A 10504-nucleotide genomic window follows, 5' to 3' on the forward strand; every position below is an offset into this window, starting at 1 on the left:
AAATTATTTGTAGTCCCTCGTCCACAGACTACCAACTTTTCTCTAAGGCTACCAAAATCCATGAAATGGTAGCCTACAAGGACTACCAAAGCCTAAGACCTGAAATTCAGTCAGTACTTGGCATGCCATGTCCAGTCCGTCACTTTGGGACGAGCTGTTATTGCAGTCAAACCCAGGTGGACACAGAGAGGCCAGACTATGATTTTGATATGCAAATTACAAAGATGACCATGCCATTGAACTTCGCAACAAAGTTTCAATATCTGAACAAACTCACTTGAATGACAGGCACGGGAAATGGTGACCAATGAAAACACATTTTCATTGCATTTAGATCACAATGCATCAATCACAATTACACTGAAATTATGCCTCCTCCCTAAAGAAAGCCAATGGCCTATTTTTAGCACTGCTACAGTATGTCTCAGTGCTGAGAAGGTCGCGTCCTTGCCATGGCAACTATCAAAATTTGCATACGACTGTGACAGTAAAATAGGTTGTCAATAGGTCATTTAACTTTTGAGTATCACTATCGTCCATTATACCTCTTTCCTTAGGAAGTAAAGTTGTGTAATATTCACATCAAATGACTAGTAAATTCACTTTTTTGGGAAATCTCGACAGATGGGCTTTTTTTGTTTTGGTATTGAAAAAAGATATCCCTGAACTAAAATATGCATGCTACCAGCATGCTACTTAGAGGTTATTACCCAATATCGCCTGTCCTGTATCTTATCAGCATGAGTGTCATTTGTGCTGCGTCAGACACAGGCTCTAGAGTCAATGCAGGCGAACCGCTAGCCACCACTGATACAATAAAAATCAAAAGGTGAGCAACAGCGGCAGCCATGCACGGAGACCGAGTAAATTTCAACAGACGGTTTCGCCCTCTTTTATCTCAAATACAACTTGCTTATTGGGTCGATCGATGCTCCAGTTCATCAACTTCATGAAAAATCACACCAATATCCAAAATCTCTCTGTTAAGTCCATGAAAAAGCTGTGTTTTCGGAGCAGTGTCAGCTAGGAACGGCTGTTATCATACATGACCCACATTGACCTATCACGAAAGTTCTGATTGGTTGTTACTTTTAAGGGATACGTCATCCGTTTCAGGGGGTGCTACACTCGAGAGATTTAGTTACATGTAATTACGTTCGATCAGTATTTGTAACGTCTTTGTCCATGCAGTGTGCGAAACTCATGCAAAATCTCTACTGGCCCAGCGGGCCAGTAACTTTAAAAAATCACTGGCCCTGAAGGAAATCAACTGGTCCGATCATCAGGTCAAATCCAAATATAGTGGAGATATTTACTCGCGCTCAGTATAGGGGCCAAGAATATGGGATTGAAAAATAAATAAAGACACCAGTTCAAAATCCTAACATCAAACTGTTTTTTTAATGTCTTTTAATTCTTTTATTCTTTTTTAATTCTTCAAATGAAGATGACTATCAAAACCGAAAGTTGGGGCAACTGATCTCAGTGTTGAAAAACATGAAATCAGTAAAAGGTTAAGCACTAACACATAAACGTTTTCATTTCCTAAAATAGCCTTTCACAACAAATTTTCTAACATTGAGAAAAAGAGCACAAGCGTGGGCTTGAAACACGTCCCAACACAGAAATGCTAAGCATCCAGAACTCCGATCAGGGATGGGTAAGTTTTGGCAGCACAAACGCCGGATCACACACAAATGGAGTCAATACAACACTTGACTCTTCAAATAACGATTCTGACTTCTCCTTTTGAGGGACTCATCATTAAAGTCAATGAAGGGAATACAAAAAATTAGGGCAACCGATAAAGAGAAATAATACTGAAATGTCCAAACCCACGTCAAAAGACAAATCACAAATTTAAAATGTAAGCGTAATCTTTACAGTGACCAACTTGAGGCAAATGGCCATCAAGGTCAATGAAGACGGTACTATTCACAATGTTTAAATATCGGACATTTACTTTTTAGTATCGACGTTTGACGTCCGACATGTATCCGTCATCGTAACGATCTATATATCTGGTCTAAAATCGATACTAGACAATGCAAGACTGACTTGCCACTTGTCGCTGCACGACGGGTTTGAGAAATTGCCTATATTTTACCCCAGGCTGATACATATCGGCGATTTTAGGACTCTTTATAGTAAACGATACTAGGCAATTCTGGAATGACTGTGAAATCAAAGATATTTACTCGATATTTATCGGCGATTGGGACCCCAATATCGTCACCAGAATGACTCATCTCGTGTCTCGGGCACGTGTGGTCTATTTAAAATCACCGATGTTTATCGGCGATTTCGGGACAAACGTCCGATATATATGTCGGAGATTTGCATTGCCACCTCACTGCAGATCTTGCCAAGCCCGACTTCATCATTGCGGCTCAACTTCGATACTATGCTTGTCAAATCGGGGTAAATAATCGATGTATATCTGGGAGATCAAACCTTACAGATTTGGCCCCGCGGTCTAGCCAAGCCCGACTTCGATAGTCCGACTTTAATTATACGATACTAGACTTGTCTAAAAGGTGGGTAAATATCCAATATATATGGAGGTTTCACCATCTTACAAATCTGACCTTAGTTTTAGTCAAGGGTCTATGATCTGACCAAACAATTCTAATTTCGATATTGTGTTGCCCAGTAGCTGCAAATATCCGATATCATATAATGTTGAAGTTTCATCGAAATCCAGTTTACCTCGACACATGCAACTCGATCGATACGCTAAACTATTATTCTTTTATGATCACGACGAGATCTCCACCCTAACACATGTAATGTCTTTCGCTTTGATGCAGTGCCGTATCTTTGAATGATTTTGTCAGGTATTTAGCTTAGCAAAACATTCTGGTAAACTTCTGTACAACAGGAAAAGCTACTGGCATATTTCAAGAGTTACTGGTACGTCCGGCATGGAAACTGCTGGTCTCCGACCATCGGGTTAGCGTGAATTCCGCACGCTGTTGTGATAACCAGACGTTGCGTGCGTGTGGAGCAGTAGTTTGTAACGTCGAATGACACTTTTACACGTAGTCATAATTACTAATAGTATTTTTTTATAGATTTTCTAATGATTTCCGCGAATTTTGACAAGCAACCTCGTAGAGTATCACTGTAAATTGGCAATTATCTTTGAGGCCAAAAAAAGAAGAAAATAAATTGTGCTGTTCTGTTGAGATAACATGGTTTTCAAAAATAAGGTAGGTAGGTCGGCAGGATTTTTTTTTCTTTTTACAAAATATTTTTATTTTTAAATATGCATTTTTCAGGGTTCAGGGCGCTCAAACACTGGCCATAACATTTCCAGATCAAAATGTACCATATAGGTATATAAAGGAAAAAACATAAGACACCCTCTTTCAAGCAAAAATCAAATGCCAAGTATCGAACGTGTGATTTTACGGATTTTTCTTTCTTTTCTTTTTAGTTCCTTGTTTACGTAGCTCCAAAAAAATTAGGGTCGGCAGATAAAAAATAGAGTAGGTCGGGTTATCGGAACAGCACAATATTTTTTGTTTGACCTAAGAATACTTCGTATTTGCAACAGTACAAGAAGTTCTTGCTATGAGTCCTGATACGAACGAAATCTGTGATTCCGGGTGAAACTCCGCTGTATAGCGGTCACTCCACTCATCGCGTTCACCCCACTCATCGCGTCCACTCACGGGCGCGCGCGTTTCACATGAAGGCAGAATACAAATCATTGCGTTCACTCCACTCAAACATTAACAAATCACAGACTTGAACCAAGTCTAATGCTTCCACTCCCACTTGCACTAGGTGCAAACCCCCTGTTAGGTATGGCAACAAGTCAGCAATGTTGAAGAAAATTTCATTCAAAGTAAGATAAGAAGTGACAACATTAATGAGGAAAACTGTAAATCTTACTTACCAGTATGAATACGCTGCCATAGCGAAGCTTGTGGTGCGGACAAGTGAAAGTTAACCGATATTTGAATTTACGTTCGTAAAACCGTCATCCAATCACACGCTTCCCCTTGTGGGTCATGACCATTGACCCAAGTCAATGTGGGTCATGTATGACAATAGCGTTTCCTAGTTGACACTGCTCCGAAAACACAGCTTTTTCATGGACTTAACAGAGAGATTTTGGATATTGGTGTGATTTTTCATGAAGTTGATGAACTAGAGCATCGATCGACCCCAATAAGCAAGTTGTATTTGAGATAAAAGAGGGCGAAACCGTCTGTTGAAATTTACTCGGTCTCCGTGCATGGCTGCCGCTGTTGCTCACCTTTTGATTTCTATTGTATCAGTGGCGGCTAGCGGTTCGCCTGCATTGACTCTAGAGCCTGTGGCGTCAGACACGAGACGAAGTCGAGTATCTGACGCAGCACAAATGACACGAATGCTGATACGACACAAGGAACAGGCGATATTGGGTAATAACCGATTTATCATATACCCATGCCCATAATTTTAGGGAATTTTTACTAATAGAACGAAAAACCTGTAATTTTGAGGCTTTACTTTATTACGCCTTGCGCATAAATATCAGAATGTTTATGTGAACAGGCTTCATTCATAAAGTATGCGACGAAGATGTCAACATCACGCGCGACATTGCTGCAAGTCGTCCATATCTCAATGAAACCCAAGAAGAAAGACACGGGGGATACAAAAATCGTCATACAGAAGGAACATTTTAAGGTGCAATATGCTGTTACAACTGTAACCGATCAAAAACTGCTCAGCTTTAAATCTATCCTGATTTCGATCGTCGTACGGCACGGAGCTCGCGCGGAGAGGGGACGCCATTTTGTTAGTTTACCTTTAGAGTTGCCATGTCAACAGTCGTCGCGCGCGCGCGACATCGCTGTCACGCCACGCGCTCACTACCTGTTCAGTGGAGACCGTGCACAGTGCCGGCGCTGTGCGAACGGCAGAATGTTTGCAAGAACTTGACAAAAAAATACCATGGGAAAACATTTCAAGACTCAACGTGATATTTCCGCATTTTGCAACCAGAAATACCCGTGTTCCTCGAAGCCCTTCAAGTTTTTACGTCGGCGACATCGCTTAGCAGGCGGGGAGCGGCAGTCATTGTGTTGTTTACGTTGTTTACCAACAAACTGCTAATGTAGTTCGGGAAAACTCTAAAACTGATGACGTCCATCGTGCATATCTCGACGTTTACCGTGAAATATCACGGCTGATATTTTACGTTGAACGTCACTAGGATGTAGCAATATGGGCATGGGTATATGATAATAGCATTTGTCTTTGGGCTACCAATTCAGAAAATGGTAGCCCTAGTGGAAAATCAGGAAAGAAGTAATTCGAACTCTGACACACATCAACTTGTCATCTTGCCTAATCAAGAACTTTGTAACTAATTATCAAACGTCAATAAACAAACAGACGTAGCTAGTTTTGTATCGGAAAAAAATATACATAGTTTCCTCATATACTTCAATGTATAGTGAATTAACATTTCGGTGAAATTGCACAATCAATTTCTTTAACAAATATCCGTTTGTAACCACCCTAATCTAATCAAGTACATTAATATCAATAATCAAGAGTACTCGATTTTACAGATTTACGTAGTTTTGTATTGGAAAAATATATTTATAGTTTCCTCATAGACTACCATGTATAATGATTCAACATTTAAATGAAATTCGAAAATCACATTGCCATAGAGATATAGCAAGTTTTTACGGAACATATTAAACAGCTACCTAAAGTCCAATCAAGTACATTAATAGTCGCGCCAGCAGCTTACTGACTACGCATGCGCAGATTCATAATGTGCTATACGAGAAACCGGAAGTGCACCTGACTTACATTGGCGCCGTTATGTTTTTTTGAGTGCTAGTAAACAAATAAATACGAAACGTGCAACGTTATTTATAACACGCCATTATAAAATATGTCTCTTTATATAGCGATAAAGCATTATTATTCACCATGTAACTGATACAAAATATCGTTACAATCATGCCTAAAAAATAGAAAAAGAGAGAAAACTGTCGTGCATATAAACGAGGACATACGCAAAGAATGCTGGGATCGAATTTTTGAAAAGCGCCTCTGTGTCAATAACTAGATGCAAAATTTGCCGGTTTTTAGACTGAACGCTATAGTTTTCAGCTTGCAAGTGGAAGTAAATGGGCAGTGCAGTTTCTATTGCAACGATAATGATGCAGAAAAACACCTCTTGTTAAAACACATAGGTACTTATCATGGTAAAAATTGACAATTTTTATGTCCAACATTTTTACCCATTAAACAGAAGATCGTTCACATGAACTGTTGTTCATCAAACCGGGCATAGTTGTTGTACAAACGTATACAAAAGTAACAAATAATTCCATTTTATCCTTTACTGTAATTACTAATCATGAATCAATACAAATAACATTTCTAATCTAATAACCCCTGGCGCGACACCAAGGGCTGAGCCCTGTATAATATTATCTATAATCAGGCGTACATGAATTGACAGATTTATCGAGTTTTTATTGGAAAAAATATACATAGTTTCCTCATATGCACAACCATGTATAGTGAAGCAACATTTGAATGAAATTCCAAAATCAAATTTCTTGCGTACACATCCTCTTACAACCACTCTAGTCTAATAAAGTACATTTTAATGAATTATAAACGTCTTATAAATTCACAGATTTACCTAGTTTTACATTGTAAAAAATATTCATAGTTTCCTCATAGAGTCTTATGTATAGTGGATTAACATTTTTGCTGAAATTCCAAAATCAAATTTCTTGTACACATAATATGCACTTGTAACCATCATATTCTAATTAAGTACAATTATGTTAATTATCAAATGTCTATATATGCACAAGTATAGTATTCACAGTTTTATAATAGACTCCAAGGTATAGTGGATGTATATTTTTGGTGATATTCCAAAATCAAATTTTTGTACACGTACGAGTTGTAACCAACCTATTCATCAAATGCATTTATGTCAATTATCCAATGTCTTAAAAGGCCTAGATATGGCTTGTTTTTTGTCGAAAAAAGTATTACATAATTTTTTCATAGACTACCATGTATAGTGAATCAACATTATCAAATAAATCCAAATATCATTTTTTGTACACATAAGCACATGTGTAAGTGTACAGATATAGATTGCTTTTTATGGGAAAACCTTAATAAATAGTTTGTTCAATACACTCAAATGTATTATGATTTGACATTTTAGGACGAAGCACATCAGCCACATTATGCCTTCTAATAGCTGAGCAAAATGGTGGAACTTCCCAAAAGGCATGCACAAAATTTCATGACCGTTCAAAGAGCTTGCGTAAAATATTGTGAACCACCTGTAATGTCTGTCCAATCCCTTTAAGAGGGGGATTTCAAAATTATAGCAAGTCAGAAGGGGAGATTTGAATGTTAACACATTGTGAGTTTTTAGAAGGGTAATTTGAAAAAATATTAGAATCTTTTTTGGATTCTATCGCATTACCTCCAGAAGTATTTGTGTGTGCAGTTTTACTCAAGCAAATATATTTTTTTTCGGGGGGGGGGGGATTATAAATTTTTCGTCATCTTAAACTAGGGTCATCAATTTTTTTGTGCAATGTGTATGGGGATTCACTTATTTGACTGACTCACAGGAATACTTTGCCGATCCAAACCTGGCCACAATAACTGAACGCTCCCTTACTAACGTTTTATATCCAATTCATGGTTAACGTAGGACTTGCGTCAATAACACGGAAGGGACCGACAATCTGTCTTGTAATGTTTTTTTTTCAGACATTGAGTTACTCGTACACAGTATTGGTGACCCCTCGCGCCACCTTCACGATGCCATGAGAACATTGGAAAAGGACATACGTAAAAATCACCCTTGGTGAACTTCCCCTTGAAGAAAATCTATAAACATGAAAAATGTTGATTACTCTCAAAGTAATCAAATGAAATTTAGGAAAATACAGACTTCCCGAAAAAACGACGCAGAAGTATGACGCACATGTAAAGGATGCAAAACGACAATATACCTGCAATACAGGACAATAGCTTTTCAACTGTCGTTACATTCTGTAGAATGTAGTAACGTTTCGCTAGTTAGCAGTTTATTATAGTGATATGGTTTCATATACATAAATAAATACATACACTTGGAAAACTTTGGTAAGCTTGCCATTTGATGGTCTTCAAACATATTTTCCTGGCAAAGAGTATATATTTTCTTTATTTGACTGTAAGCTAGAGTATCGACCAGTTTCAATTCTCAAAGGTAACGCGTTAACATACATTCCCACTAAACAAAGAATATTTGATGTATGATTGATATGTAAATCGATTTAACACCACAAGTTCATTGAACTGGTAAAGTTTAGTTTATCAGTACAAGCCGAATCTTGTCATATCGGTGGACAATGAGCTTTATATCCAGATTTTTTATGTGTATGATATGCACATCTGCAGTATGGTTCATAGCCAACATTGACCAGTCTAAATACAGTTACTCATCTCAACAAGTTTAAATCCAGATTTGGTCCAAACGTTTAAAAGTGAGATGCGAAAGGGAATTCCATAGTTCAGATAATAACGTTGATGAAGGGTCATAGGGAATAACTTCATTTATTGTGCTATGGTCATTACAACCATTTTCAATATTAGAAAGCGAAGCTACTGCAGTGAACTACAATAAAACTGCTTACACTAATTAGTTTCAGCTGTAGCTAGCGATAACATTAACGGAGTCAGATGACACAAGATCGGCTTTAACTCTGCATGTGGGCAGTCAAAATAAATTAACAGAAACTGCCCAGTTTTACGATTGGCACCCTGTGTTCAAGATTGAGATACAATGTAACATTACCATGCACTGGTCCATGTACAAGTCTTGTTTATTTCAATTTCCCCAGACACACTGTCTGCATGAGACATACAATTTTACTTGATGCTATAGAAGTGAGCTCATAAAAGAGTGTTGCCTCAATAAACTACAACTGCGCAGACAAATTGTCTACATCGGACATACAATGTTGTCGGCTTTGCCAGCTGGCTACAGCTGAAACTAATCAGTGTGAGCATTTTTATTGCAGTTCACTGTATTGGCTTCGCTGTCTAATACTGAAATTGTTGTAATACCACATTTATTTCATACAAATACAAAAAGATCGGTGTTATACAATGGCGAATAAACTTTATCTGACATGGTCATTTAGCGTCGCGTCCTTGATTTATATTTTGACAACAGGTATTTCAAGACCCTGTGTATATGGTAATTATCGACGAGCTGAGTTCCAACTTTTGAGGAAGATAAAGCAGCTGGAACAGTCAGCTTTGTAATCCACACACGATTTGAGCACATATAGGGTAATATTTTACTTTAGGGACGGACCGTTAGATCTTGGGAGGGGGGTGGTCAAAAACAGAAAAAAAAATTTCAGAGCAGAAAGTTGGGAAAAAAAAATCTTCAAACTTGTTTGCAAAATAAAAAAAAAATAAATAAGAAGACAAAGGCGTAAAAAAAAATCTGCAAAAGTCTTTAAAATTTTGAATTTTTTTAGATTTTACCGACAGTAAGCAACTTTCTGTATTTTTAATACATCCTACCGGCACATTTTTAATTTTAATTATACATTTAGAGTGACTGTATACTGGAAGTTGTGATTATCTTATCTTTTCAGGACTTTTGTATTCTGATCACTTGAAAATTATGAAATTATAGAGCCTGTTTTCTACTTGTTTCCTGCATACAAACCAAGCAGGTACACTAGGTAAAACATTGAAACTATGGTATGGTTGTCAAGACAGAAAGTTGTATTTGCCTTTTAAGATCAAGGTAAACAGATGCAGGCCATATCAGTTTCATTTTTTTCACAGCATTTTATTACAATGATGAATGCAAGAATAGAAACACGTCAATAATGATAAAACAACATATCAAGTCATTACGTATTATTTTGCTTTTAAAAAGGCATTTTCAATTCTTTTTTCTCAAAAAACAGCCTCAAATAACAACAGCAACACATGTTTTAACATTCAACAATAGACTACGTAGAATGCCATCTATCCAACAAATCCCAACACAAAAACACATAAAAGGGTGGAACTTTGAAAGTTTCTCGATAGCAAATACTGAATAAATCTGCATGGTTAATCGTTTTTGTGTATCAAATTTCAAAGAAATTGGACAAGCCCTTTCAGAGAATACAGATTTTTTGACCATGAATGGCATAAATTGCCCAAAAAGACAAATATTGAAATTTCAACACATCTATACACATCCAATCAATTTGGACATGCTGCTACAGAGAAATAGATGTTTTGATCAAAAAAGGGCAACAATTGCTCTAAAAACACAAATATGCAAATTTCACTATATTATTTAGCTTATTTTAGCTTCTCAGCTTGTCAAAATCAATTGTAAATCATGAGATATGCATGATGTTTGGTGGGGTGAATGTAGGCATTTCACCACGCAGTAGAAAGGGAAGCCAGGAAACCAAAATAGTCAATTTTCAAAACTATA

The sequence above is a fragment of the Ptychodera flava genome, chromosome 7 (assembly GCF_041260155.1).
Source record: "Ptychodera flava strain L36383 chromosome 7, AS_Pfla_20210202, whole genome shotgun sequence".
Lineage (NCBI taxonomy): Eukaryota > Metazoa > Hemichordata > Enteropneusta > Ptychoderidae > Ptychodera > Ptychodera flava.